The sequence below is a fragment of the Mustela nigripes genome, unplaced genomic scaffold (genome assembly GCF_022355385.1).
Source record: "Mustela nigripes isolate SB6536 unplaced genomic scaffold, MUSNIG.SB6536 HiC_scaffold_76, whole genome shotgun sequence".
NCBI classification, from domain to species: Eukaryota; Metazoa; Chordata; class Mammalia; order Carnivora; family Mustelidae; genus Mustela; species Mustela nigripes.
In genome coordinates this window covers 882,757-909,419 of record NW_026739491.1, presented here as the reverse complement: position 1 = coordinate 909,419, position 26,663 = coordinate 882,757, and the positions used below count along the sequence as shown (strand labels likewise).

The window sequence follows — 26,663 nt, the reverse complement described above, 5'->3', positions numbered from 1 at the left end:
AGGGAGAGGAGAGAGGGTTGAAGCGGGGAGGGCTCACTACCTCCCAGGGGGTCCATTTCGGGGTTCTGACATCTCAGTTCGGGAGAATGTTCTCTAGCTGCCTTGCTGGGGGTCGGACTGGGGCACAGCATGAAGCAACACTGCCCAAAGAAGGAAAAGGCTGTCTGGGATGGTAGTGAGCACCCTGTCACAAGCGGCATGGAAGCGAAGTGTGAGTTACTACTTTGGGGATTCAAGTGCTACCTGGCGACGTTAGACTGAATGGCTCTTCCAGTCTACCAGGGTCCAAGGCTTGGGCCCAAGAAACGCAGGGACACCAGGGACTCTAGGAGCCAGGGAGGTCTGCCCTCGGTAACTCCACCTGGGGCTGACCCCAGACCCAGTGTGGGGCGAACAAGGACGACGCTGTGGCAGGAGATCCCGAACCCAGGCTGGCCGGAGGGAGCCCTGCAGCGAATGGTCCCAACACAGCTCTGGACCGACCACAGGCTCTGCGTACACTTGCACAGAGCAGAACAGCAGCAGAGGAGAGATCCTCTCACCCAGGGTCACGTTTCTCATTCCTACCTGGACCGGCTTTCCTCGCTGGGTTTCCTCCCCGTAAGTGACTCAGGAGGCCCCGAGGGGGGGGTGACCCAGGCTGCACCCCAATCTACAGAAAGGTCACGCCTTTACTGGGAAGAACCTCAGTGACTATACTCTAGGGGCAACCGAGGCCCTGACGGCGTGCGCTGGGTTCTTGTGCAACTGGAAAAGTACGCAAGCGGTCTTTGGCAACCGTTGCCTGCTTCTAGAAAGTACGGGAAGGGGGTTTCTACAGGTTCCGCTCCCACATCCTCTGCTCAGGCTGGCCAGCCAGGGCAGCCTCGCAGGGTTGGGGATGCTCAGAAACGAGCAATTTGTGGACGAAAGTAGATTCGGTTGGGGCCCCTGAGGGAGGGGTAGCTGCCGGTGAACGGGAGGGACTCCAGGCAGCCACCAAAATCTGTGTGTCATCCCCTTCAATCCCCCCAGGCCCAGGAGGTGAAATAACTCATTCAAGACACACAGCTCGCAAGCAGGGCTGGGCTCCAGAGCCCAAGGTCTGTCCACTGGGAAGTGCCTCCTTCCAGAGAGTGATCTGGACCATATAAAGGGATCTTCGGGGATGGCTGGGATTCCCTAGTGGGAAAGAAGGAGGCAGAGGCTGCCGAGCGGTTATTCCTTGATGCTCCAAGACTCTGAGCAAGCTCTCTGGTCTCAGGGACTCATACAAATTGTCCTAGGCTTCGGGCAAAGCCCTTCAGTGTCCTACGCGCAAACTGAGGCACCGAGGGCTGAAGGAGCTCGCCCCAGATCACCAGTACATGGACCATCGAGGACAGAACCCAGGCTGCCTAGCCCCTTGGGCTCCCTGATCCTCTCCAGGAGGTATCTGGGTGAGCTCCAATGCCAGAACGGGAGTCGAGGCTGCCCCATGCCTGGCAGACAGTCCAGCCAATCTGGGCAGGCCCAGAGACCACCTGGGAACCACCTGAAGGGGGAGAAGGTGCTGAGAACCAGAGCCTGGGGTGGCAGCTCCTGGGCATGTTGGCCAACATCCAAGGATTTATGGTCTTTGTTCCCTCCAAGTACAGATGTTTCCCCCTCAAAGCAAAACAGAGAAGACGATGGGCAGTTCCAAGAAGGCTGGGGGGTCAGCTCAGGCTGAGAACATGCCCAGGTGGCATCGCGATGTGGGGTGGTGTCAAATTCAGGGACCCCACCCCCGCCCAAAGTTGGATTCAGATGACCTGGGGGATCTGAGCCTCAGTCTTCTCATCCATGCGGTGGCTCTAAGGGCTGGTGTAGGGCAGGGGCTGGCCAACGGGGTCTTTAAATCAAATCCAACCTGCCACCTACTTTTTGTACATCTTGTGAGCTAAGAACAGATTTTACATTTTTAAACAGTTGAAAAAAATCTATTTTTTAGCCCAAGAAATTCACATTTTAATGGCCCTATCTGAAGTTAGCCATGCTCTCCCCAGCTTAGGTCTTGTCCCTGGCTGCTCTGGCATTGAGGTGGCAGAGTGGACATCACGATAGAGGCCACTGGACCCACAAAGCCTGGAACATTTACTCCCTGGCCTGTTCTGGAACAAGTCTGCCAGCCCACAGTGCAGGGGATCCGATGACGTACACCCACACGTCTGTAAGAGGCAGCAAGGGTCAGGACCGCTGTTAGCTTGAGATCTTGGGGGGTGAGCAATCTGGTGGCAAGAATTGAATGTAAAGAATTGCAGTTGGGAGAGAGAAGACAGAAGACCCCCGGATAAGGATTCAAACGCTGGCTCGCCAGCACATGAGAGGGAAGGTCTTTGATCCCCTCACCTGTCGAAACCTCACCTGTCCCCTCACCTAACGGAACCCGCCACTATGAACAGAGGAAGGTCGGTAGCTGGTACGGACAGGGTGCAGTGGGCAGGGGGTCGGGCAGACCCTTCTCAGTACTTGTGGAACCAGTCAGGGTGGAGGGTTTCATCCGCAGACGAAATTAAACAAAAGAAATGTCTCCCCACGTTACGCTTCCGGGTATACACTTTCTGTAAACACCGGAGGGTCAGCCTGTACTTTCCTGCGAGCTATATGGACCGCCAACAACACAAGGGAATGACACGCATGCATATCTGAGTGGAAAATTCCAGAGCAGCCGCTGGCAGCCGTCTGAGCAGTAGGAAGGAGGTCCTGATTTTATGTTATGCTTTACAGTAGGGAAATTGATCGTTTCTAAGCAGCTACAATTTAAATTGACCAAATATATAATTTAACGCCAAATCAATTCGTACAATGAAATGACTGCGCTGGTATTTTACTAACTCCTACTCATCCCTCGGGACTGACTTCAGAGATCACCTCCAGGAAGCCTCCTTTTCCAGCCAGCCTCATCCCCATCACCCTGGCCCTGCCCACAGGCATGCTGGTTAGCCACACTCCCTCTCCGCTTCCTTACAGTAGCTTTGGATACTGGATCAGTTCTCAGATCAGGCTAGGGCGTTGGGCTGCCTGGGTATGAATGTCATTCTCTCACCTCCTAGCTGTGTGATCTCGGACAAACGACTTACCCTCTCTGAGCTTCACCTAACTCAGCTGTGAAAGGAGGAAAAGAAAACCTATTCGGAAGCTCTGCCCGGAGATTACATTAGATAATGTGGATGAAATGCCTGGCATGGGGTAGGCTTTCCATAAACGGAGGTTACTGTCCTCGTGTCTGATGCTATACAGTAATTCTCTGCGTAAATTGTCCCATCTTCCCTGTGAACCTGTGATACTTCGAGAGGAAAGACTATGTATTATTTATGAGAGCAAAGGAGGCTCCCAGCCACGGTTGCCTAGTGAAAGATGGGATGGGTGGCTGGATGCAGCAATGGGTGGGGGGAGGGGGATGGAGGGATGATGGACCGACAGATGGAAGAATGGAGGCATGAGCAGAGGACTGAAGAGACAGAGGAATGGCGGGCTGGAGGAGGCTGGCAGGAGGGACGGATGGACAGGAGAACGGAGAGATGGAGGCATGAAGGGAGGAGAGACTTCCACATAAAATACCAGGACTGCCATATGCTCGAGCCACCTGAAACGGGTCTGACACTCACAGCTGAGCCCTTTCAGGCCTCTCCTGTCCTCATCCAAGGGGTGGGGGCGAGGGGCGTTCTGGGGGGTGAGCACCCGAGCCAGCTCTGAGTGCCAGAACCCGCTGCCAAGGCTCCTTCACCTTCCCCGAAGCCTGAGTACAGGACGTGGGTCTGGGGAAGAGCTGGGACCTTCAAGAAAACCCCTCGTCTGCAGCGGGTGCCTGCGAATTCGCACCTGCAGGGTAGGAGGGTGGGTCTGTCCCTCCCCTGAGAATGGGGTAGGAGCCCTCCGGCCTGATCCTAGAACCCGAGCATGGGTTAACCCTGAGCCTGGGGTAAGGGAGCTACATGAAGGCCTGGCACATGCGGGCCCAGATTAGGGAGATGCAGGCTCAGACCCCTGCTCCAGCAGAACACAAGGGATGAGACCCAGCCCAGTGACAGCCCTCCCCGGGCCAAGGACGGGCTGGGGCCAGAGCAGTGTTTTCAGGAGTGGCTCCTCAGAATCGGAGTCCTAGAAGACGCGCTGTTGAGGACAGGAGGGTTTGCGGTCACCTGCCCTGTGGAGGGTCACTTCTCCCCAGGAGCCACCTGCACATCAGGCCATTCACCTCTCCACTCACCCAGCAGCAAGCATGGCCAAGCTGAAGCCATTGTTCCCTTAGCAGCCCTCAACACTGCACGGAGCGCCTCTTAGGAAAAGCCCAACCAGAGGCTCTCGAGGGTACCTGGGGGCCAGTACTAAGGAGTCTCAGTGCCGTAGGGTTTCCGGCGGGGGACAGGGGATGTCCCTTGGGGATGGCCCTTCCTCTCCCTCTCCTGTCCCCTGGGCTGGCCCAGACCAGACATGTAGGAGTCCTGTTCATCCACACCCCCTCTCCTTCCTCCTCCCTCTTACCCCGCAGCCCAAAAGCATCTCCTCCCGTCCGGCACCTCACCCGGCCCAAATCTCACCTCCCGCCTGGCCCAGTATAGCTCCCTGCTGGTCACGAGTTCCCCTTCCGTCCTCCCCAAGGCCTTATCCACACCGCAGGAAGAGGTTTGAAAGCTGTAAGCCAGACCTCGTCACTCCCCTACATACAATCCTCTAACCATGATACAGCCACACAAGTTCCTACAAAATCCAGGCTCTTCTGGAGCCGTGCAGCCCTGCCCGCATTGCCCTGCCCCTCCTCTGTCCCTGGCACACCCCCTGCTTCCCGTACGCACACTCATTTCCAAGGCCACGCTTCTGTGTCATGCCAGTACCCCAGGCCCTTGACCGGCTCAGTGCCTCTGCCCTGGCGGTCCCCTCAGACCCATCCACTGGCTCGTTCCCTTCCCATGGGCCAAGTTCTCTCCTCCCAGGGAACTTCCCCGAATACTTGATCTACACAGCAGGCCCAGCTTCTAGCCACACAGTAGAATCAAAGCCTGCCAACACCCAGCTCCCGACCCTGCCCCGACCAAGTCAACCATCAGAATCTTGGGGGTAGTGGGGAGGTTCCCCTGTTGACTGTCAGAATAGCACCCTTGATGGGGGGCGGTGGGGGTCAGGGGGGTGTACCTGCCACATGGTCCACTCACTGCAGTTAGCGCACTGGTTCATGAGTGCCTCTAGAGCCCGGTCTGAACTTGACTCCTTCGGGTGAGGGCTGTCTGTGTCTCATTCACCCTAGATCCCAGAGCCTAGAGCAGTGTCGAGCACATGCTCAGCACCTGGTGTGCATTTGCAGAAAGAAGAACTGGGAAGGAGGTGTCTGGGGAGATCAGGAAGGAATTCTTAAAGGAGATGGAACAAACCAACTTAGATCCTGCAACTGGGGGTTTCTGGTCCTTAAAATGACATTGCTGGTTTACAGGAAGGGGTGGCTGCTTACTCCCAAGAATCGATTTTGATCTCCTCTGTGTCAGAAAAGCTGGTGGGAGCTGTGGGCCCTCTCCCTAGATGCAGACGGGCAGGCACATGCCTCCGTTGGGTTTCAGGGGAATCACTAACCCTAGAATGCCAAGACGTGCCTACTTCTCCCAGCCCAGCTGCCTTCAAGTAGTGGTCCCCAATCTCAGCGATGTCAGACTTACCCTGGGAGTTATACAACTGCTCATGCCCAGGTCCCCCTCCCAGAGATCCTGAGTAAGTTGGTCTGGGGCACAGTCTAGGCATTGGGATCTTTTTTTAAGCTTCCCAGAGGATTCTAAGGTGTTGAGACCCACTGCCTTAGGCCTGGTCTTCAGCACGGCCTGACCCCTCTGTTCCGAGGGGGAGGCAGGCGGGTCTGGGCATCAGGGCCCAGCTGGAGAGAATCTCACATGCAGCTCCCAGCACCTCTGCTCCAACCTCAGCTTCCCGGAAGCTAACACCCTCCAGGGTTCTTTACTCCAGGAGCAATATCTACTCTGAAGACCTTCGAGATCACTGCATTTCTCAGAGGGGGTGGCGAGAGCAAGAGTCTGCAAGTCACACAGCACCATCAGGGCCGAACACACAGCAGAAGACTTGGCCATCCCCGGTGCACCTGCCGCCCTGCCCTGGCTCCCCGGGCCTTTCTTCTGCACAGAGACGTACAGAAGAATCACACAGTACCTTTCCTTCCCACCCCCAGAGCGGCCCCATAACCTGGGGAGACACTGTGGAGCTGCCTTTCTCAGCAGATGAGGGCACTAAGCACCCACCGCCCCCAACCAGCCCGCACAGGTATGAAGAAGAACCACGATCAGGCTAGTGCGGAGTAGGGCTCAATCCACACTGGGCCCCTTGGTCACTCCTCCCACTCTCCCTGCCGGAAGATGCCAAATCCGCCCCATCTTTACCAGCTGTGTGGCCTTGAGCAATCACTTCCTCACCGTACCTCAGCTTCCCCACCTGTAAAATGGACTTACTAATGGATTATGTATGGCAAGATGCACACGAGCTTGTCTCTGCAAAGTGCCTGGCACCCAGAAGTGTCCAATATATGCTACCGATCATAAGAACAACAATTACTATCCAGAAGTTGCTGACCGCCTGACCAACAGTCTAAAACCCTCGGGGACAGGGGGTGTTAATTTAGCCTCCTAACGAATGCCAGGCCTGGAGGCCTCCATGTCAGACCGTGATGACTACCACTCCCTGGCAAGAGGGTGAGGGTTAAGCAGGGCAGGGATGGGCCAGAGAGTAGGGATTAAGCAGGGCGAGAGGCCTGGGCGGCCTAAGGAACAGGGCCTCTGCCCTGCACATGGGCATAGCCTCTGTCTCTGGGCCTCTGGCTGTGCCCCAGGGGCCTGCCTGAGGCCTGGAGATCGAGCCGGTTTGGTGAGTTGACAACTGATCTCACCACGTGGGCTCAGTCAGCCTGCTCAGGCAGAAAGTAGAATGAGAAAGTCTGGCCCAAATGTTCTGCTCTGGAAGCCTGCCTATCTGGGGGCTCTGCATGGGCAAGCTGGTTCTTAGCCGCTCAGCTCTCCAGTTCTCCGGACTTTGTCCTGGTCATCCATAAAAAGAGGCCAGTCACAGGTGGCTGTGTTTGTTTTCACGTGTGACAGGTGATATGTTTCCTGAACCCTCAGCTAGCTCTGGGGGCTGGCTTTTTTACCTCATCATGATCTTATTTCCCATTCTCGTCTCTTACCTTTTGCTGCTGTTGTTTAAAAAAGAAAAGAAAAGAAAAGAAAAGAAAAAGTAAAAGGCAGTTTCTCTGGGCGACGGGAAGATCACGAGGCCATAGAAGGCATATGCAGATTTCTACAGAAACTACGATTCCATGAAAGATTTTGAGGCGATGAGGAGGGCTGGTATCTTTCAGAGTGCAAAGTGATTTTGGAATGTAAAGAATTTCTTTGGGTTGAGTTCAATTGAAGTTTGTCACTGACCTGTGTTCCTGAACTATGAAGCATGAATATTGGGTTATGGAATTGTCTTGATAAATAAACAACTAACACATTAACACACACAAAAAATAAAAAAGATCACGAGGCCATAGAACGGGATTAGGCTCAAGTTTCCTTCAAGACCTAGGTTTGAATCCCCGCTCCACTTCCTACTAGCTGTGTGACCTGGAACAAAGGAGTTACTGAATCTCTCTGAGCCCCCAAATCTCATCTCTTACACGGCGGCACCACCTCTGCCAGCCTGGGTCAGTAAATATTCCATGCAGTGCATGGAATCCCCACTCCAGGCGGGCCCTGAGCTGGACATGGGAACAGATGAACGCACCCCATCCCTGCCCTCAGGGAGTGCCCTGTCTGGAGGGACAGAGCCCTGCAAGGGAGCAATTACACACCAACATCATGTTCAAGTAGCACCCAGCCTTCCGCTCTCCTTCTGGAATGAGACAGTCACTTGAGAACACAGTGTCCAGTACTGGACAGTAACAATAGCCAGCGCTTTGGCCATGACTACTGGTCAGATCGTGTAAGTGCTTCACGTGGCTTGGTTCATCCTTGCAATGAGCCGATGAGGGGACGACTGCTTTGATCTCCAGTTTATGGGTGAATGGGTGAAGAAAGTGAGGCTCAGCGTGGGAAAGGGACTTGCCCAAGGTCACACAGATCGTAAAGCTAGGAGTTGAACCCCACAGTCCGTCCCTCTGCTGTCAGGCGACATGGCCCGCAGAAACCAGTTTACAAATGGTCAGGTACTAAAATAGCTTCACCAAGGCCCAGCCTGAGTTTATTGGGTTCTATAGCCCAGTCTCTAAGCCCAGCCCACTGAAGACCTCTGGAGCCACACGGGGCACCAGGAGCCAGCCTGCACACCCATCGCAGAGCCTGGCAGCGGGTGGTTAATAAAGGGTTAACTTCTGGGCCAGGGCTGGGGTTCCCAAGACTGAGGGTGGGTGCTAACTGTGGGCCCTGGGGAGGCAACTGCGGATGAAGAAGGGGGCTCTAATCAGGGACCCCACATGGCATCAGGCAGGCCCTTCAGTCACGGCATCCTCTTCAGAGGCACTGGGTTCAAGAAGAAAGAGAACGAGCAGCTGAGAGGCCACCTCCTCCAAGCAGCCTTCCCAGAAGACTCTTCTGCACAGGATCTCTCAGAGCACTGTCTGGTGGCCCTAACTCTCTCAGCATGGGTAGTTAGGGTTGGCATCAGACAGGGTGGGCATCAGACACGTGGTGTCTGGCTCTATCTGCCCCTGTTACTTGACTTTTCTGAGTCAGGGCTCTCTAGGGTCTCATACTCTCTCCTTCAGTCCTTCCCCCCCACCTGCATCTTCCCTTTTGTGTACGTCCCTGTCTCTGCCAGTGGCTTCATCCCTGTGTCCAAGACCAGCTCTCAAGTCTCCTCCTCTTGCATCCTGAGAGCTTCTGACATCCAGGATGTCCCATGGCAACTGGCCAGCACACAGGCTCCCGGCTCCAGCCTAGCCAGCCTTCCCCAGGGCCAGCACCAAGCTCCAGGGAGGAGTGGCCTGGAGAAATCCATTTCCACAGCTGGCTGTGGGCATCCAAGGCCTGGATTCCCAGGCAAAGTAGGGGACACTGAAGCAGCACAGATACCTGACAGCTGAGGCACAGCCTGACAGGTTTCCATCCCCAGGGAGAAAGGGCTCCAGGCCTGTCGGGTCCTCTGGGATTGCCCAGGAGCAAGGCCTGGGCAGCCTCAGCCAGGGTGCCCTTGGGTCTCGGCACTTCTGGAGACATTCTGGCTTCAGAGGTACTTGGAGGGCAGGCAAAGGTTGACTGGTGGGAGGCTGCTGTTGGGCGGGGAGTAAAAAGAGTGGCAGGAAAGAGCAGTGACGCAGACATAAGGAAAGAGAGACAGAATGACAGGGGTGGGCAACACAGAGAGAGATCCCAGGTGAAGGGAGCCTCCTGGGCATCCCCAACTCCAACCCACAGGCCTCCGGCCCTTTCAGGTCTGCACAGGAAGCCCCCAGAGGAGCCTAAGGCAAAAGCCACCCAGGAATGCAGGCCCTGCTCACCTAGACAGGATCTGGCCCTGGGAGCCAGCCCAGCTCCGCCTCCCCCTTGCTCACCCCTCGCCTTCTTCCATAGCCAGGAGAGCCTGCCTTCCCTGTGGCCCCCCTGAGAGACTGCACCCTCCCATTCTTACCCACACTGTCCTCCCCACAACCAGTCATCAACAATGGCCCATCCCCTCCCCAGCACATTCTCCACAGCCTTGGCCTCCCCCAGATTCTGGGAGCACCAGGCAGAGCCCTGGGTGGAAACTGCCCCCCTCTGATAACCCCTTCTGAGCAGGCTGGGTCTGAATCACCCAAAGGAGCACTGGAGCCACTCATGGACCCCTCAGATTGCCGACGGAGGCAGAGGACTTGATCTCAGCCAGCAGCAGCTCAGCCCAAATGAGCACCCAGGTCCCAAACAGCCCCGTGGGGTCCCCTAACTTGAGTCCCCAGGGTCCTTAGGAGGCAGAAGAAGAGAGTAACCGAGCCCAGCTTGCTCTACCCCATAATCACTGCCCTTTCCTAAACCTTAGTTTCCCTCTCTGTGCAACGGGGCAGGCCCTATGCCAGCTTCCAGAGCTCCTGGGGCCAGAATCTAGGACCGTTCACCCTGGAGACCTAGGGCTCTGCCATTTCCACCTCCTCTCAACCTGCTTCCCACTCCCATGCTGGGGCATGCCACTGCAAGGCAAAATTTAGCCAAGAATGTGAGCACGGCCAAGAGGTGGGGAATAGGTGTGGGTGGAAAGGTCACGAGTCCCCGCCATGGGCCTTGGCAAGCCCCCTTCTCTCTCTGGGCTAACAACAGTTCGTTCCTACCTTACAGGGAGGTAGGAGATTTGAGAAATCAAAATGCTCTAGCACAAGGAAGGGAAGCATGTGATTATTATCACCGGGAGAAGGTTCCAGGCCACAGGGAACTAGGAGGAGGGGTATATAGACAGATGGACAGAAATGGAAAGGAAAGGTGCTTGGCACTACAGGAAAGGGTCTCTGTCCCTAGGGGCCCCTGGCATTCCAAGAGTTCTCAGCATAAAGACCTGCAGTGACACTACCTTGGTCTCAGGCAGTTAGGCAGGGCCTCAGGCCTGGCCCCCCACCCCAGGCATGCTGTTTCCCCCAGGCGGCCCAGCATACCAGCACCAGAGCCAAGGGCTTAATGGCCTGGTGAGCCTCCAGGTGGCCAGAGAGAGAAGGGACTGTTTGTGATGCAGTAGGAAAGCAAACAAATAAATCAGCCACGGCAGGCTGGACTCAAGGCTCCTGGGAGGCAGCTTTGGGCTTCAGGCCACTGGGATTCCTACCCCTACCCCACCTCTACTGGGATCCTAAGAACAGAGAAGGTAGGAGTATCCCCCTTCTACAGATTGGGAAACTGAGGCTCAGGGAGGTACTGTGCCTGGGGTCACAACTTGGAACCAGCAGAGCCTGTTTAAACACATTTGTTTGCAGCTGATTCTGTCCTTCTGCCCAATCTGTCCCCTTTTATCAGTCTAGAACACCACCCAGGCTAGAGCAGATATAACTGCAAGCCTTAGACCAAAGCCCAGCCAGACACCTGCTCTAGGGTGTCAGGTGGGTGGAGGCAGAATGAAGCCTGAGCTGATTGCAGGGGAGGGAGGGACAGGCATTTCCTGAGTGCCTGGAACCCACCAGACGTCAGAGGTTGATGTTTTGCACGCTTATCTCATGCAAGGCTTGCAAGTGGTCAGTGAGGAAAGTTGTGTTCTTATTTTTAGGAGATGGAAGCCAGAGGACAGAGAAGACAGGGGACTTGCTCGAGATCACGAAGTGTGAAAGCCACAGGTCTGAGGCTGACCCTGAAGGGGTCAGGCGCCCCCAGTACACACAGACCCAGCACCCTGAGCCCTACCAGCCAGGCAGACCTTTGGGGGGCTCAGACCCACAGCAGCCACAGCCTCTACTCTGGGGGCTTGTTAACTAGCTCACCCAATGGACAGACCCTGAGAAAGCTGAGTTGGCTTGGCCAGGTGCCACGGCTGGCCCCAGGGAAGACGGTGGCCAGAGCCGGGCCTCAGAGAATGAGGAAGACTCAGGTCAGGGGACAGGGGAGGAGGTGAAGGCATTCAGACGGAGCTATGGGGCCCAGGCACCTCGGTCTGGGAGTCTGGAAAATTCTGTACTGTTCAGGAGTACAGGAGGGCAGACACAATCCAGAGGGGAAGACGGGGGTTAGGGAGGAGGCATAGCCGGGCCTGAACCCCACTCCCTGGGCATTTGGGGCCCATCACCACCAGGGGCCCCAAATGCCCAGGCAGGAGCCTATAACAGGGATGGCCGGAACCACCCTATCTTCCCTCCACAGGTTCCTGGGCCAAAGCAAGGATCCCGGTGCAGTCCCTTTCTGGAGACCCTTGCACCCCAAATCTACCAGGCCCTGGGACCTCCAAAGCAGAGGCTGAGAATAGAGAGGAGGCTAGAGGTCCCCTTCCTCTGTAAGGAGGCAGCTTGGGGGCGATGGGCCAGGCTCAGGACAGGGAGAAAAGGTAAGAGGGATTCCAGTCCTGGCTCCAGCACCTCTTTAGCTGTCAGATCCCAGGCATGTCACCCATAGCCTGTCATTATCTGTAAAATGGGCTCAGAAATAACACCCTTGCTGCCTGCTTCACAAGGTGTGGGGAGGCCTGTGGGGAAGAAGTACGTGAGAAAATGTCCATGGCTAAAAGCTATAAAGCATAAGGTATCATTAGCAGAAATAAGAACTCTGACACCCCGAGGAGGGGAGTGACTTCCCCAAGGTCACACAGCCAGGTGGCAGCACAGCACTGTGTGACCTGGTTCTCCAGATGGGTAGACCAGGGCCCTCCCCCAGCCAGACTACGAGTCCCAGAGTAGCCATACCCCTCCGACGGACCCTCTTTGATGGGTGCAGCCCACCCCCACCAACCCTTAGCTCCTTCGGTCCAGGACCTGCTGCCACTCTAGACCAGGGAATCTGGGAACGGAAGCCCAGCTCTGAGCCCTGCAGCTGTGGCTTTGGGCACGTTGCTACAGCCCTGGGACCCTCCACGTCCTCATCTGTAAAATAGGGGCCACTCGGTCACTGACACCACGGCTGCAAAGTGCCCAGGGTAGGGCCTGGCACATCTTAGCTTCCCAACAGAGGAGGGCTCTCTCCTCTTCCTCTGCTGTGCCTGCCTGACCACAGCCAGGCTTAGGCACACGTTTCCCTGGCCTCCCAGAAAAATGCCCCGAACAATAACTGGGAATATAAATGGGCTGAAAACATTAGATCTTAGAAGGGCACGTTACTGAATGGCTAGTAGGTGGTGGGGGGGAATAAAAAGCAGAGCAAGACCCTGGTTCAGAGACAGTGTGGGGGACCCTCCCTCCCCCAGCCCCCTCACCTGGGGCCCTCTGGGTCCCCCTCAGTGTTCACGGAATGCACCTCTGCCCCCGCACCGGACCCACATGATGGAAGCCCAGAGTATATGATACAGTTTGGGGTGGGGAGTGTTGTTGAGGGGGAGCACGGAGAGGTGACAAGGCTGGGGTTTCTGTAGTGCTTCCGATGGCTTTCAGGGCTAACTTGGACATATTAGGTTCCCTGTCAGAGCCTTAGTTCTCCTTCCTACAAAATGGGGATGGTGATAAGCATCTTATCCTCTTGCACATAAATATATAATTGCACATCCTGGAAAAGCTGACGAGGTGGAGGCAGGGGGAAGGTGAGTTTCGGCCTCATGCAAGCCTTTACCAGGTGGGACCAAACGGTTCCTACTGGGAGCTAAGATTCTCCACAGAGCCTCCAGTGGCCCATTCTACGACTCCATTGGTTCTCCAATTGTAGTTCCCAGACCAGCAGCAACAGCATCTCCTAGAAACCTATTAGCCATCTGCTTTCCTGGGCTGCCCCCTACAACTCCATTGGTCCTTCTGACCAATGGAATCAGAAGACTTAGGGGCATGAACCATGCATTAACAAACCCTCCAGGAGATTCTGCCATATGTCAGAGTTTGGGAACCACTGCCCCCCCCCCCAATGACCCACCTCCTACTCCAGACAAACTTCCTCCCACAGACTCATCTTCTCATTCCCTGGCTCCCAGAAGACTGCTGAGAAGGAAGGAGTCACCATGGAGAAAGGTCATTAAATACTAAAGAGATCTCATAATTAGTTAATGACACCACAGGCTCCTGGAAAGGAGACAGGAGGAGGGTCAAAAGTCAGATTCAGACTCTAGTTGAAGAGGAACAGCTCCCCATATCTGTCTTTTTCCTTCTGTCTCTTACCCGCCTCCCCCCAACACAGATCCCAAGCACTGGCCCCTTTCCTTCTATGTGCTTGCTACCTAGCTCCTAGGGACACAACACCCTCTCTCCCTAGTGGGGCTAGAGCTAAGTTTGGGGATACATTCTGGTGGGTATGGAGGAAAGGATTTTTCCCTGAGAACTGGTCCCTCAGACTCCAAGTTTAAAAACCAGCTGGCTAGAAAGCCACTTCTAGGAGTCTACTCTGTGGAGAGTATTAGATGTGAGCACAAGATATATGTATGGACAAGGCAGTCACTCTAGCGACCTGGGAGCTAATGAAAAACTCAAAATGGCCGAAACGTGTAACAGTAGGAGAATGCGAAACTGGGTCATGGTGGATCCACACAGTGTGATACTATGGGGCTGGGAAACGTGCTGAGGAAGAATATTGAATAACATGGAACAATCCTCCCTTTACTATGTTAACCCACCGTGGCGGCAGAGGAAGTGGTTCGTATGGTATAATCCCAACTGTGTGTGTGTGTGTGTGTGTGTGTGTGTGTGTCTGTGAGTGTGTGTCTGTGTGTACATCAAACTGTTCCCAGTACTTATTTCTGAATGGTTCTTGCCTCCTTTACATCTATCCCTTAACCTCTAAGGTTTTCCACACAAAAAAATTTTGTCAGTAATTATAAAGTTTGTGCGTGTGTGTGTGTCTGCCCATTTGGTTCGGATGGAGAAGACGTTTCTAAACAGTTGAGAGAGCTAGCCTTCCTACCTCAGAACCACCGGTCTGGGTGGCCTCTGCTACAAGGGGGACATGGCCTCTCCCAGGGAATGTCCACATTCCATGTGGACGTCATCCCAGTGCACAAGATTAGGACTGTAAGTGGAAGCTAAGGGAGAATAGGTTTGCTTAAATTCTGTAGCACATATATTTTTTTAAGAGTCAGATCTGGGGCACCTGGAGTCCCTTGTACCCAAAGGGTGGCTCAGTTGGTTGAGCGACTACCTTTGGCCCAGGTCATGATCCTGGAGTCCTGGGATAGAGTCCCGCATCAGGCTCCCTGTTCGGCAGGGAGTCTGCTTCTCCCTCTGACTCTCCCCCTTCTCATGCTTTCTCTCTCTCTCTCAAATAAATAGGTAAAATCTTAAAAAAAAAAAAAAAAAAAAAAAGTCAGATCTGTGCAGGGGAGAAGGACTCTTTATTTCTCCATAGCAGTGGTAGGCGCAGCCTTCATGTGCCATTCTCTGGCTTTTACTGAGGGGGCTTCCTGTGTTGGGCCCGCTGCTAAGTGTTTCACCCATACCCATTACCTCATGTAACCCGCCCCCCCACACCCCCGCCGCGGGCAAGCCACGGGAGAGGTCCCACTATCATTCCCCAGTTCACGGATAAGGAAACCAAGGTTCTGGGCGGTTGAGAAACTTGCCCAAAGGTGAGCAGATGCTGGGAGGACGAGCTGGCCCACATCTAGGTCCCCTACATGCCCCCAGGGGACTTCTGACACGCAGGGTTTGAAAAGCACGCTCCACAGTGTCACAGTGTCGCGGCAAAAGAGGGCAGGAGAGGGCGTGGGCAGAGAGGAAGGGGATCAGGGGGCCTTGCCCAGCCTCTAAATGTTCAGCGCAAGTAGACCCACACATCCTGCCTGCCTCCATTACTCCCCCGCTGTGTGGTCAGGAAAGGTCGGGGAGGTGAGCTGTCGACGTGACCCACAGGGACCCAAGGACGAGCCGCCCACTCACTCACGCAGGACCTCAGACAAACCAATCCTCCCACAGCCCCACTGACTTATTTCCTCTACACACCATAGCATCTCACCGGGTCCCACGGCAACAACATTCCAATAAACCATCTCCTAAACCAGTGACTGTGAAAGTGATTTTCCGACCCCAGTAGAATTATTCATTGTTACCATTATTATTAGCAATGACAAATCAACATGTATTGAGTGCTTACTGCTTACCTGACATCATTCCAAGTGCCTTCTACTTATCAGTGGAACGCATATTGTCCTCTCCACTTGTTTCCCTAAGGAGGGACCTCTACCAGGAGAACACCTCTAGTCTCGCTCCGCCTCCTCCCTTACTTCCTGGACCCCAACAGAGGCTTCTGTGATTGGCTCGTCTCAAAAACACACTGGGCATGCTCGGCGGGGCATGCAGCCTTCCATCCTGGCTGCCCTCCGCTCCTACCACCTGTTCCTGCAGGGAGGCTGGCCCCTGTCCAGCGCTGCTTGTGACCGGACACGTAACTCTGCCAGTTCGACGGCAGACGGTTGGAAAGCCCTCTGGGCCCCGGATCTAAAGCTGTGTTCTCCGGCCAGCCTTCTCAGTGTTGATGCTTCCTGTCGGAGCCCCATCTCTGTCATGTTTCCATTTGGTTCCAAATTCAGAAGAAGGGGGTCTCTCTAAAACCTCAACATATGTTAAGATCCTTCAATCCTTGTAGCGCGGCCCCGAATGAGAGATTATTATCATCTCTATTCTCTACAAGAGGAAATTAAGCCCTCTGGTGTCAAGGACTGTAGAAAGCTTTCTAGGCAGGCAGCGTTCAGGGTGTATTCCCCGGGGATGGAAGTTAGGATGACATTCCCAAATATATCCAACTCGTCTCCCAGGCTCTGAGGCCAGTGGACGTAGCCACTGCTTCCACAGACACTCCCTCCGTCTTTTGATAAAAGGCATGGCAATTGATACATCAAACCAACACCCAATCCCTTTGGGAACAAATATGATTGATCAACAACAAAAACCAGACTGTGATCCCAAATTCAAATAATATCTTTCTGTTTAAATATGTATCGTAAGTTTCTCCATAACTTTACTGTATAAGTCCATTCCTTCTTTCGTGAGCATCAGACTATGGAATCATTGCAGGAGATTCAGAAAATTGAGGAAGGAGGAAAAAATAAAGGTCTGCAATCTGATCTGTATAATCCCATTATTGTGTATTTAAACGTACTTATTCATCTACTTTTCAGCCTGGAGTACAGTTGTGGGGTGGGGGAAGCTCTGCTATTCTGTGTCTACAGAGCCCCCATGGGGGAACTAGGACCTGCCCACCTACATTGGCTGTCTGTCTTGGTGTGCAGGAGAATGGACTGGGCACCCAGAGTCCTCTTTCGGAATAAATCCCTGAGACTGCCAGCTGTGACGTCACGTGTGCCTCATTTACAAAAGTCAATTGCAGCAAATACAGGATAACAGTTTCTAGTTCTGCAGCCCAAGAAAGGCTGTGACTTTTTCAAGGTCACAAGGCAAGTAAAGGACAGGCTAGGGTCTCCTGATCCCCACTCTCAGGCTATTCACCAAGCTTTTCCCCAAAGACTCACCCCCCAAGGACTGAAATTCTGCTTCCTCTTAATAATAGCAGCATTACCAAAACCAGCTGAAATACGTATGTATGTAGCACTCACCATGTGCCAAGCACATGTCATAAGTGCTTCATGTATATTAATTCACATCATTCTTGGGGTGCCTGAGTGACTCAGTTGTTAAGTGTCTGGCGTCAGCTCTGATCATGATCCCAGGGTCCTGGAATTGAGCCCCGCATCGGGCTCCCTGTCCCTTTTCCACTCCCCCTGCTTATGTTCCCTCGCTCACTGTGTCTCTCTCTGTCAAATAAATAAATAAAATCTTAAAAAAAAATCACATCATTCTCAATAGGCCTATGAGGTAAACACTATTATGATCCCTATTGTAGATGCCAAAATGGATGCACAGACGGGCTAAGACACTTGCCCAAGGTCTCACCCAGCAGGCAAGTAGCAGAGGCAAGAATCACCTTTAGGCAGTTAGGTTTGGGACATCACTTGTGGTTCCTTCCCAACTTAGGCCAACCCCAGCTGGTCCCCAGGCCAGCTTCTGGAGCACTGACCGCCTGAAGAAGAAAACCAACCTAGGGGCGCCTGGGTGGCTCAGTGGGTTAAGCCTCTGCCTTCGGCTCAGGTCATGATCCCAGGGTCCTGGGATGGAGCCCCTCATTGGGATCTCTGCTCTGTGGAGAGCCTGCTTCCTCCTCTCTCTGCCTGCCTCTCTGCCTACTTGCAATCTGTCAAATAAATAAATAAAATCTTAAAAAAGAAAGAAAGAAAACCAACCTAGAGGCTCACCTCCCTAGACAAAGTCACCCTGCAACTTCCCATCAGATCCAGGATGTGAACCCAGACTTCCAGTGCTTCTTCCACTTTCCTACATTGGTTCTAGAAGCCTAGGTTCAGAAACAACCACTTCTTTCCAGGATACCCCCCCTCAGCACAACAAAAAAAGTCAGGCACAGGGCCCAAAGTAGAGTCAGAAACCCCCACTGTGGGGAATGAAGGCAGAAGGGACAGTGAGGGGCCTCCCAGAGTGACACACCTAGTGGCCTGCAAAGAGACTGTCAGGGAGGGGCCTCCCACAGGGCAATTTCCCATTCCCCCAGCCTGGAGCCTGTGCCCTCACAGGACAGTAGCACCTTCCACAAATAACACGAACTAAGCCAGAGACCCTTCACCAGGCTGGAGCCAGAGGAAGTCGAGCTGTTCCCCTCTCAGGAGGGGAAAGGCCAGGCCTCACAAGGGAAGCTGAAGCCCTGACCGAAGCAGTCCCAGGCCAGCCAAACCATTCTCGCCTCCCTGGTCCCAGGTTCCAGGAGCAGAATGGGCAGGCCCAAAGGGCAAAGCATGGGCATCCAGACCCGGCTTCCCAGCTCCACCTTTGCCAAGGAGTCGCCAAGGATCTGGCACCGAGCTGGGTCCTGCTGGGCCACCCCGAGGAGAATCACTTACTTATGCATTCAACCATCATTTCCTGAGAGCCTGCTGTGGGCCAGGTCTTGTGCCAGCAATCAAGGATACAGAGATGGACAGGGCAATCCCTGCCTGAGAGGGTTCATGGAGTCACTCCATATGCCACCAAAGAGCAGCGGGAGAGTAAAGTACTCAGTGCAGACAAGCACAGAGGAAGGGGGAGAGAAAGGAAGGGTTTAGAAAAAAGCTGCCATCCACGTTCAGACCTCCTTGCCCTCAGAAAGCCTGGGGTTGCACTGGGGAGGCACATGCCCCGGGGAATGCACTTTTTGTTCTATGCTCATGTCATCCTATGAGGCTGCTCCCGTTACCCAATTCACAGATTCAGAAACTGAGGCTCAGAGAGGGTCACAAAGCTGGGAAGGACAGAACCAAGATTCTAGCTCCAGAGTCCCGTTCTCGCCATGCTCTACCATCTCCCTGATCCGGCAGACAGGCAGAAGGTAGGTAAGGCGGCTTCAGGTGCAGTAAGCAAGGGTAAGGGAAGGAGGTGGTCTCAATTCTTGCCTGTGTGAGAGGAATCACGCAGTTCACCCCGGGGTGTGTGTGTGTGTGTGTGTGTGTGTGTGTGTGTGTGTGCGCGCGCGCGCGCGTGCATGTGTTCACATGGGCTCCACTTTACAAACAACAGATTCCAGGCCCCAGAACTTCCTAAAAGGCCAAGGGAAGGAACGAAGCACCACAGAGAAGGGAAGCCCAGAGAGGAGAAGGAACTTACCCGAGGTCACACAACCTATAAACAAAGGAGCCGGAACTAATTCCAAGAACCAGAACCCAAGGCCTCTTCTCTCCCGCTCAGCTGCTTCTCTGTGTCAGCACAGAGTGAATCAGCTGCTGATAGGAAAACCAACGTGTAGGGGGAACCCCAGGGGTGAGTCAGGAACCAGCCAGCCCCCAGACACCAAGTGGGCCTGTGACAGAGGCCCTGAGCCTGTGGTTGGCCTCCTCACAGGCCACATCGGGATGGGGTGTGGGGAGGGGGGAAGCAACACATACCACAGGGCTCACTGTGTTTACCTCTGGGCTTCCCTCCTGGCTCCTCGGATCCAGGCTTAGAGGAGGGGAAGCCGGTGGGCAGAGCAGCTCCTGCTGAGATGAAACAGGCCCCCCAGCCCTGGCCCCATCCTGTCCCACAGAGGGGCCCAGGCTCTTGCTGAGCCAACTCCTGACTGTTTGATGCTCTTGATTAAACCCTAACCGCCTCCTCTCAGCTTCCCCTGGGGTGGAAGAAGTGGTTATAACGGTCTGGAGTAAAGGGTCAGGGCCACGCCCAAACCAGGGGGTGCCAGCTGGCCCCAGATTCTCCAAATCCACGGGAATGTTCGAGGCTTGGGTCTGCTCAGCCTCAGGCCAGGAGGGGGCTGTCTGGTGTTCAGGTGGAACAGGGTTGGGTCCTCAGGCTCGGGAGGTATTGGGGGGAGGGAGAGCTAGGCAGTGGCTCAAAAGTCTGAGGCTGAGAGAAAGAGAGAGAGAGAGAGAGGAGAGAAGGGAAGAGAGAGAGACGGGACTGCCCCACTTGGCAGAAACTTGAGAAGAGCCAACCAAAACCCACACCCCCACACGTGGGAAATTGGTGTCCCCACCGCCTGACCATTCACCCCAGCCCTCCCTGGACTGTAGCCAGGAAGGGGAGAGCCCCAGGCACTTCTCCCCATCTACGCTGCTCTCAAACCCACTTCTGGCTGGTGCAAGCTCCCACCACTTGCCCAGATGTCCCCCCCACAACCTCTCGCCCCGTAGGGCCTGGGACAGAGGCCCTGAGCCTGTGGTTGGCCTCCTCACAGGCAAATACTGGGCCTACTGGGCAGCTTCCCTCCCTATCACTCCAAAGCATGCCTCACCCTCCCCAGCACCTCTGAGCCCCTGCTAGACACTAGGGTCAAGGCTGGGTGGAGGAATACGAAAAAAAACAGGGCACACATCCCCTAGTCACCCTGGCTCTCCACCCACCCCTCTGATGTCACCTCTTCCTTCACTCCTAGCAGCAGACACCCCAAAAGCCCGCAAGTCCCTCCCTCCTTCCCCATCACCACAGGCCTGCGATCCTTCTCCCTTGACCACTGAGTCCCTCACCCCAGCACATCTGGCAAACTGGTTTCCTAAAGCGCCCCTCTGAATACGTCACTCCCCGGTTCAACAACCTTCAGTGGCTCTCACTTTCTGCAAATCAGATCCAAACATCTCACCTTGGCATTGAAGGCCCTCCATGAGTTAATCCAACTTACCATTCCCCCCTTCACAGCCCTGCTGAGTCCCAATTCTTTGGCCAGACTGATCAAACTAGCAGTTTCTTAAAAAGTCCCTGAACACGGTGACCTCCCGCTTTTGCCTAGGTGTTTTCCTCTGCCCAATGCCCAAAACTGTCACTGCAGCAGGGGAAACCTTCCCAATTCTTAAGACCCACTCCAAATCCACCTCTTCCATGAAAGTTCCCTGTAATACTTTTTTCATTGATCTCCTGTCAGGGTCACTGGTATCCCTTCCCAGGCAGTAAGCAACTGAGGATAGAGGCAGTGTGTCATCCTTTGTCATGCGTCATGTGGGCTGGACGGGAGTGGGGGGCACTTCTAGTATTTGCTTCCTAAGTACTCTTTGAAATGAACATCTTCTCGTTCCCCAACCCCCTACCCCCCTATCCCCCACCATGGATCCCACTTAGTGACCCTCTTCCTCCCCCACAATACCACACTCTAATCTTGAGCTGTTCACATGCTTGGACAGGGGAGACTGAGGCCCCAAGCTGATCCAAGCCCAATCAGGACTGGCTCCTGGGAGCCCAGGAGCTCCTCACCCTCTGCCCTGGTTTCTCTAGGATCTCACTGCTTCTAAGCACCTTCCCCTCTGAAAGGCACACACAGTCTCCTCCCTATAGAGCAGGCTTCAGTCACACTCTGTCCCATACTACTTTCTAGCTGGTTCCAGAGTGTTCCAGGGTTCATCTCCCCAGGACATTCCGGGAACCGACATGCAGCACCCCCGGTCTCCTTCGGTGCCCAGCCTTGACTGAACAGGTTAACAAGTGCCCACATTGACCCTCACCTTCAACCCAAGACAAGTGTTCAGTGGAATAGCTGGGCTCCAGACACCAGAGCAGCGCAAACCCATGAAATCTCATCTGGCTCCAGGCTCTGGGTGTGTGTTATCTTCCCCAGCAGGGGCATGGTGGAGCCTGACTGTCAGGAGCCCCAAATGAGGGCAGAGCCCAGGTCTGTCTAGGTCTTCTCTGTATCCCCTAGCTCCATTTCATATATAGTAGGTGCTCAGTAAACATTGTAACTGGACAACCACCAGCCCCAAGCGCTATGACAGAAAACTCAGCCACTTTTTGGTCCAGATGACACACTCCCCAAATGTGAAATGGACAAAGTGATGCAGGTGGCAGGTGGCAATTTCTGGCACTCACAGGGTCAAGAATGGCTGCAGCCTGCTCTCCAAAAACAGGCTCATTCCCAGGCAGGAAGCCAGTCCATCACCTGCCTGCCTGCCTCAGAGCAGCTGTCATATAGCGAGGGCTGACTGGGTGCCTGACGCCTTGCTAAACACTGTATATGAATTACTCTGTTTAGTCCTCGCCACTGCCCTTGGATTCTGCCAGGACTCCCATTTTACAGACGCAGAAACTGAAGCTTGGAGGGAAGTGCAATCCTAATCAGTTTGGTCCCAGAGCTTCAGATCGTGCCCACTGAATGAGGCTGCCTAGCTACAATGGCCCTGGCACAGAGCACACACTAGCACCAGGAACAGAAACCTCCAGGCCAGTGAACTAACCCTGAGCATGCAGCAAGAGCCCCGGGCCCCAGGGTTGACTCTGGACCCAAAGTTTGTCGGGGTTTTCCCCTTCTCTCCCCACCCCACCAAGAACTTGTCCCCTGGTTTCCAACCACGGCCTCCCAGGCCAGGTCACCTGGAAATGCCCCAGGAAGGGGACAAAAGCCCCTGCTGAGGATGTGGTCTGAAGTGTTACTGGGATCTCAGTGTTAGGGGGAAGGCGAAACTGACATTTCCTTGCTTTACCCTGCTTCCCCGGGGCTTGTGGGTTCAAGCCCCATCGGAGAAACTAGTGTGAACTTTAAAGTAGTTCGCTTAACTCTAGGGGAACGTTCCCTTGGCCCAGCGCCACCGGGCAGGGAGAACCAGCCAGCACGCTGTGAACACCGGCGACTGAACTGCAGTCCGCTCTCACCTGCCAGCCCTCGCTTTCCAGGGCTTTCGTGAGAAAGGGCAACCGGAGCATGGAGTTCACCTGGTTCAACCTACTCCGTTTACGGAATCCAAGAAGCCCAGAGCAGGGTGGGGGAGTCGGGGCCGGGGCCGGGGCCACACAGCTGGTAGACGACACAGCCGGAAAACTGGGGGTCAGGACTCGGGGACTTAGGCTCCTTTTCACCCACCAGCTGCTGCTGTCACTTGCTCCGAGAAAGCCGCCCAGGCGGGCTCTGGAAGTGGAGACGAAAACTAACTTTGCTGCTGTTGGTCCGGCCGGCCTCCCCCCTGCCCCTCTCACCTTCTGGCTTTGCTTTCTGCTCGGCGCTGCAAGCCCGGCGTCGCCCGCTCGCGCCCACCCGCGTCCGACTGCGCAGCTCTGAGCTCAGTCACTCTGCAGTTCTCCTGGCGACCGTCGGGGAACGCAGGGACTGGAGCAGGCCCCGCCCCCGGATGACACGCCCTGGGCACGCCCCCCTGCCCTGCCGGAATGTTGCTGCCTCCAAGCCGTACCCGGCTCCGCCCACCAGGCCTCCCTAGGAGATACCCGTAAGCCCCGCCCCCGGCCTGGGGGTGGGAGGGGCTCCTCTTGCCCCGCCCCGCTCGTTGTGGCCTCCCTAATTCACCCGCCAGGCCTGCCCCTGTGCCCGCCTCCTCGCCACGCCTCCTCAGATAGGTACTCTGCGCCGCGGCTGCCACCCGGCCCCTCAAGGCCGGATCCCGGCTCCTACCCCTACCCGGGTCGCGCTCGAGCCCTGCTGGTGGGGGGGAAGCCCTACTCACTGCTCTGCCTAGCGGCCCCGCCCCTTCTGGGCCCTCTTTGTCTGTCCCAGACTCCCCCCAGACCCTCCCGCCACCGCGCCCGGGTCACGTTCTCCTCTCCCCCGGGACCAGCAGCCTCGGGCGAACCCCCGCCCCAGGCTCGCCCTTCCCTGCCTCAGTGCCTCACTAATCCTGTTCTGCCCTGCCAGCCCCAACCCGGGGCGGGCCGGCCTCGGCCCCCAAGCTGGCATTCCAGGGCGGGTGTATCCGGGTGCGGCCGGGGACGGCGTGGGAGCGGTTTGCGTTCCAAGTCGGAGCCCTTATCAGCAGGCGCCCTGGGCCCAGGCGCTTTTTGAAAATACTAACAAGCACTGATTGGACCCTTGCCAGCAACCGAGCTCAACGCCAAGCCCTGTTAAAAGGACTGGCCCTTAAATTCACACAACTCTATGCGATGGTACTCTTGTTGCGCCCATTTCACGGGTGAACGGCCTGAGGCTGGGAGAAGGGTAGTCGTGGCCTCTGCGTCTCACGCTGGAGAGGAGCCGGATCCGGTCCCAAGCCCTGAATCACAAGCTCAATGCTACCCGGGCTTGCCTGGACTGGCTCCTGAAAAGTGACCCAGGCCAGCTAATTGTTGGGGCTGTGCTCAGCAGGCTGCCAGGGGTGAGGGAGGAGGCGTGGGCTGAGGAGGCAGGTAGCAGGAGGGGCTGCTGGCCTGAGCCCCAGAAGCTGGTTTTCTCCCTTAAGAAGTGACTCAGAATTAAGATGGACTGCAAAGATCTCCAGACAGCCGTGGTGCCTGAACCTGTGTCCCAGCCCTACGCACTCCCAGGCCCAGGGATCAGCCCCAGGCAGGTTTCCTCGCTATGACCAGGACCATTCACCTTGCAGCTGACAAAGCTCTCTAACTCCCATTATCTCATTGGCATCTCACAAGGACGCCATTGTGGGGAGGGTATGATTATGCCCGTTGTGCCTGGGTGGAGTAGGGCGGGGAGCTTGGAGCCCAGCCCAGCACGGTGGTTCCCAAAGCGTGGTGCCTTGGAACAGCAGCGGCCTCAGCAGCAGCCTCAGCAGCATCTGGGAACATGTTAGGAAAGTGTGTTTCAGAGCCCCATCCCCAACCAACTGAATGAGAAACTCTGGGGTAAAAGCCTAGCGATCTGTTTTAACAAGGTCTCTAGGTGATTCTGAATCACAAGCAAGTCTGAGAACCATGGTCAGGCATAATGGCGAAGAAGGTGCGGTGGTCTGAGAATCAGGAAGACAGGGAGCATCCCGGGAGCCTTGTGACCCAAGGCAAGGCAAGGTACTGAACTTCTCTGGGAGACACCCATATAAGGGGAATAGTTATACCACCAATCTCGAGGGTGGCTGTTGAGAATTAAGTGCGATAATGGTCATGAAATGTTCTCCTGCTATTGCACACTGTGCACACTCAGTAAATGTTCTCTTTCTAGTAAAAAGTCCCCTTTATAGAATCTCCACACCAAGTCGGGAGAGTGGGGCTGGGGTCGGGGGAGTGAGGCTGGGGGGTCTTTAAGCCCAGCAGGGTCCACTCTGTTGTCCTTCCCACAGAGGGATGCCATCTTTGCTGCAAGCAGCCAGCAGAGTAATCTCTCAGATGATGTTGACGCCGGTGGTCCCACGGCCACTTTCAGAACCACTGTGCTATTCCATCTTGGACCAACTTCCTAGCGAATCCATGCAAAATGGGCATAAAAATACCCTCCTCTTCTACCCTGTTCCATGCCCCTCCCTTCAGGCCGGGGGTGTGTGATGGCGATTGGCAGTTAGCAAAACAGCTGGATCCCATCAGTACCTCCTTCCCCACCAGGCAGACTTTCAGTTCCATGAGTCCCATCTGCTACCCCTTCTGGTGTGTCACTCCAGATTAGAGATAGTGGCAGCTGTGGCAACACGGAGGGGCCAGTCGCAGGCAGATTCTAGAATCTCTGTCGTACTCCCCTACCACCTGCTAGAGCCCCCTAGAAAAGGGTCCTTCTAGAGGAGCTCAGAGTCTATCGGTCCTATGGCACAGAACTCCCATAACATGTTGATAGGAAAATTGAGGCCCACACAAATAAAATGTTTAAGAAATATTCTTTATCATGACCAAGAGGGTCATGTTCGAATTTAGAACTCTTGGACTCTTTAGAATTCTCTGCAGGAACATCGCAGTGTGGAGTGGGTTAGCCCTGACTCTCAAACCTCAGCCCATCTGCTCAGATTCTCTTCCCAGCGCCCTGTTGTCCTGTGCACACAAGTGGCCTAGGGCTTGGGCACATATACACCCTAGCCCATGTGCCCAAACTCTGTCCATACTTCTTATCTACAGCTGTCCCTCACTCACCCCTCTAGGAGTGCCCCTGTACCCTCGGAAGGATGGACCTGGGGAATTTGCTTATGTGGACCATTTAGGCAGAGGTTTCTAGGGTTTTGGCTATCTGAAGCATGACTGTGCAAGGCAGTGAGGTGTAGGTTCTGAGTGGACACAGGTGGCCCTCTTGCCTGGGTCTGTGAGTGGCCCCAATATTTGTCCCTATCTCCCCAGCACCTAGCACACTGCCTGCTACGTATTGGAAGCTGAAGTCATTGAGGAGATGTGCGTCTGAAGTATTACTAAAATATCAGATTGGCTTGGCTCCCCCCCCGTGTTTCCTCTTCCAGCCAGAGTCAGGTTTTGTCATGATTTACCCTGGGCATTTTGCCGGGCAGCCTCTAGTGAGAGAGATGACTTCCTTCTTTTGGGAAACTCCTCAGGCCATTCCAGAAGTGAAGCCTGGATTTTAGGAGCTGGGAAAAGGAACAGGAAGAACTACTCTAGAAAGACTTGAGAGAAGATACCAGATGGAAAGCTTGGAAGTAGGGGAGATGGTGGTATGGTCAAGACTTTAAAAGGTTAAGGGCACCTGCATGGCTCAGTCCATCAAGTGTCCAACTTTTAATTTTAGCCAAGGTCATGATCTCTGCGATCATGACATCGAGCCCCACATCAGCCTCCATGCCGAGCATGGAACCTGTTTGAGATTCTCTCTCTCTCTCTCCCCCTGCCCTCCATCTCTCCCTGTCTTGTGCTCTCTCTCTTTAAAAAAAGAGGGGGTATGGTATGGCTATGGGGTTCCCAGTCTCTCAGATGAATCCCCCACTTCAAAGGGGCACCGGAGCTGCAGAGCAGGAGACCTGAAGGTCCTTATGGTCAAAAACATAGTTGTCAGAGTCTTGTTGGT

At 54.9% G+C, this 26,663-nt stretch overlaps 1 protein-coding gene across 2 annotated transcripts in view; it reads right to left on the bottom strand.

Annotated features, from left to right (window-relative positions):
- The window catches only part of LOC132008270 (CD82 antigen-like), a 47,324-nt gene extending 24,227 nt beyond the window's left edge, over positions 1 to 23,097 (bottom strand). The window contains exon 1 of one of the 2 annotated variants that reach the window (XM_059386812.1): positions 22,970 to 23,097. The gene's annotated coding sequence lies outside the window, so the exon portion shown is untranslated. Of the gene's footprint in view, positions 1 to 19,183; positions 19,206 to 22,969 lie in introns of those variants that run through there. The other variant, XM_059386813.1, reaches the window with a different exon arrangement.
- Between the last annotated feature and the right edge of the window lie 3,566 nt (positions 23,098 to 26,663).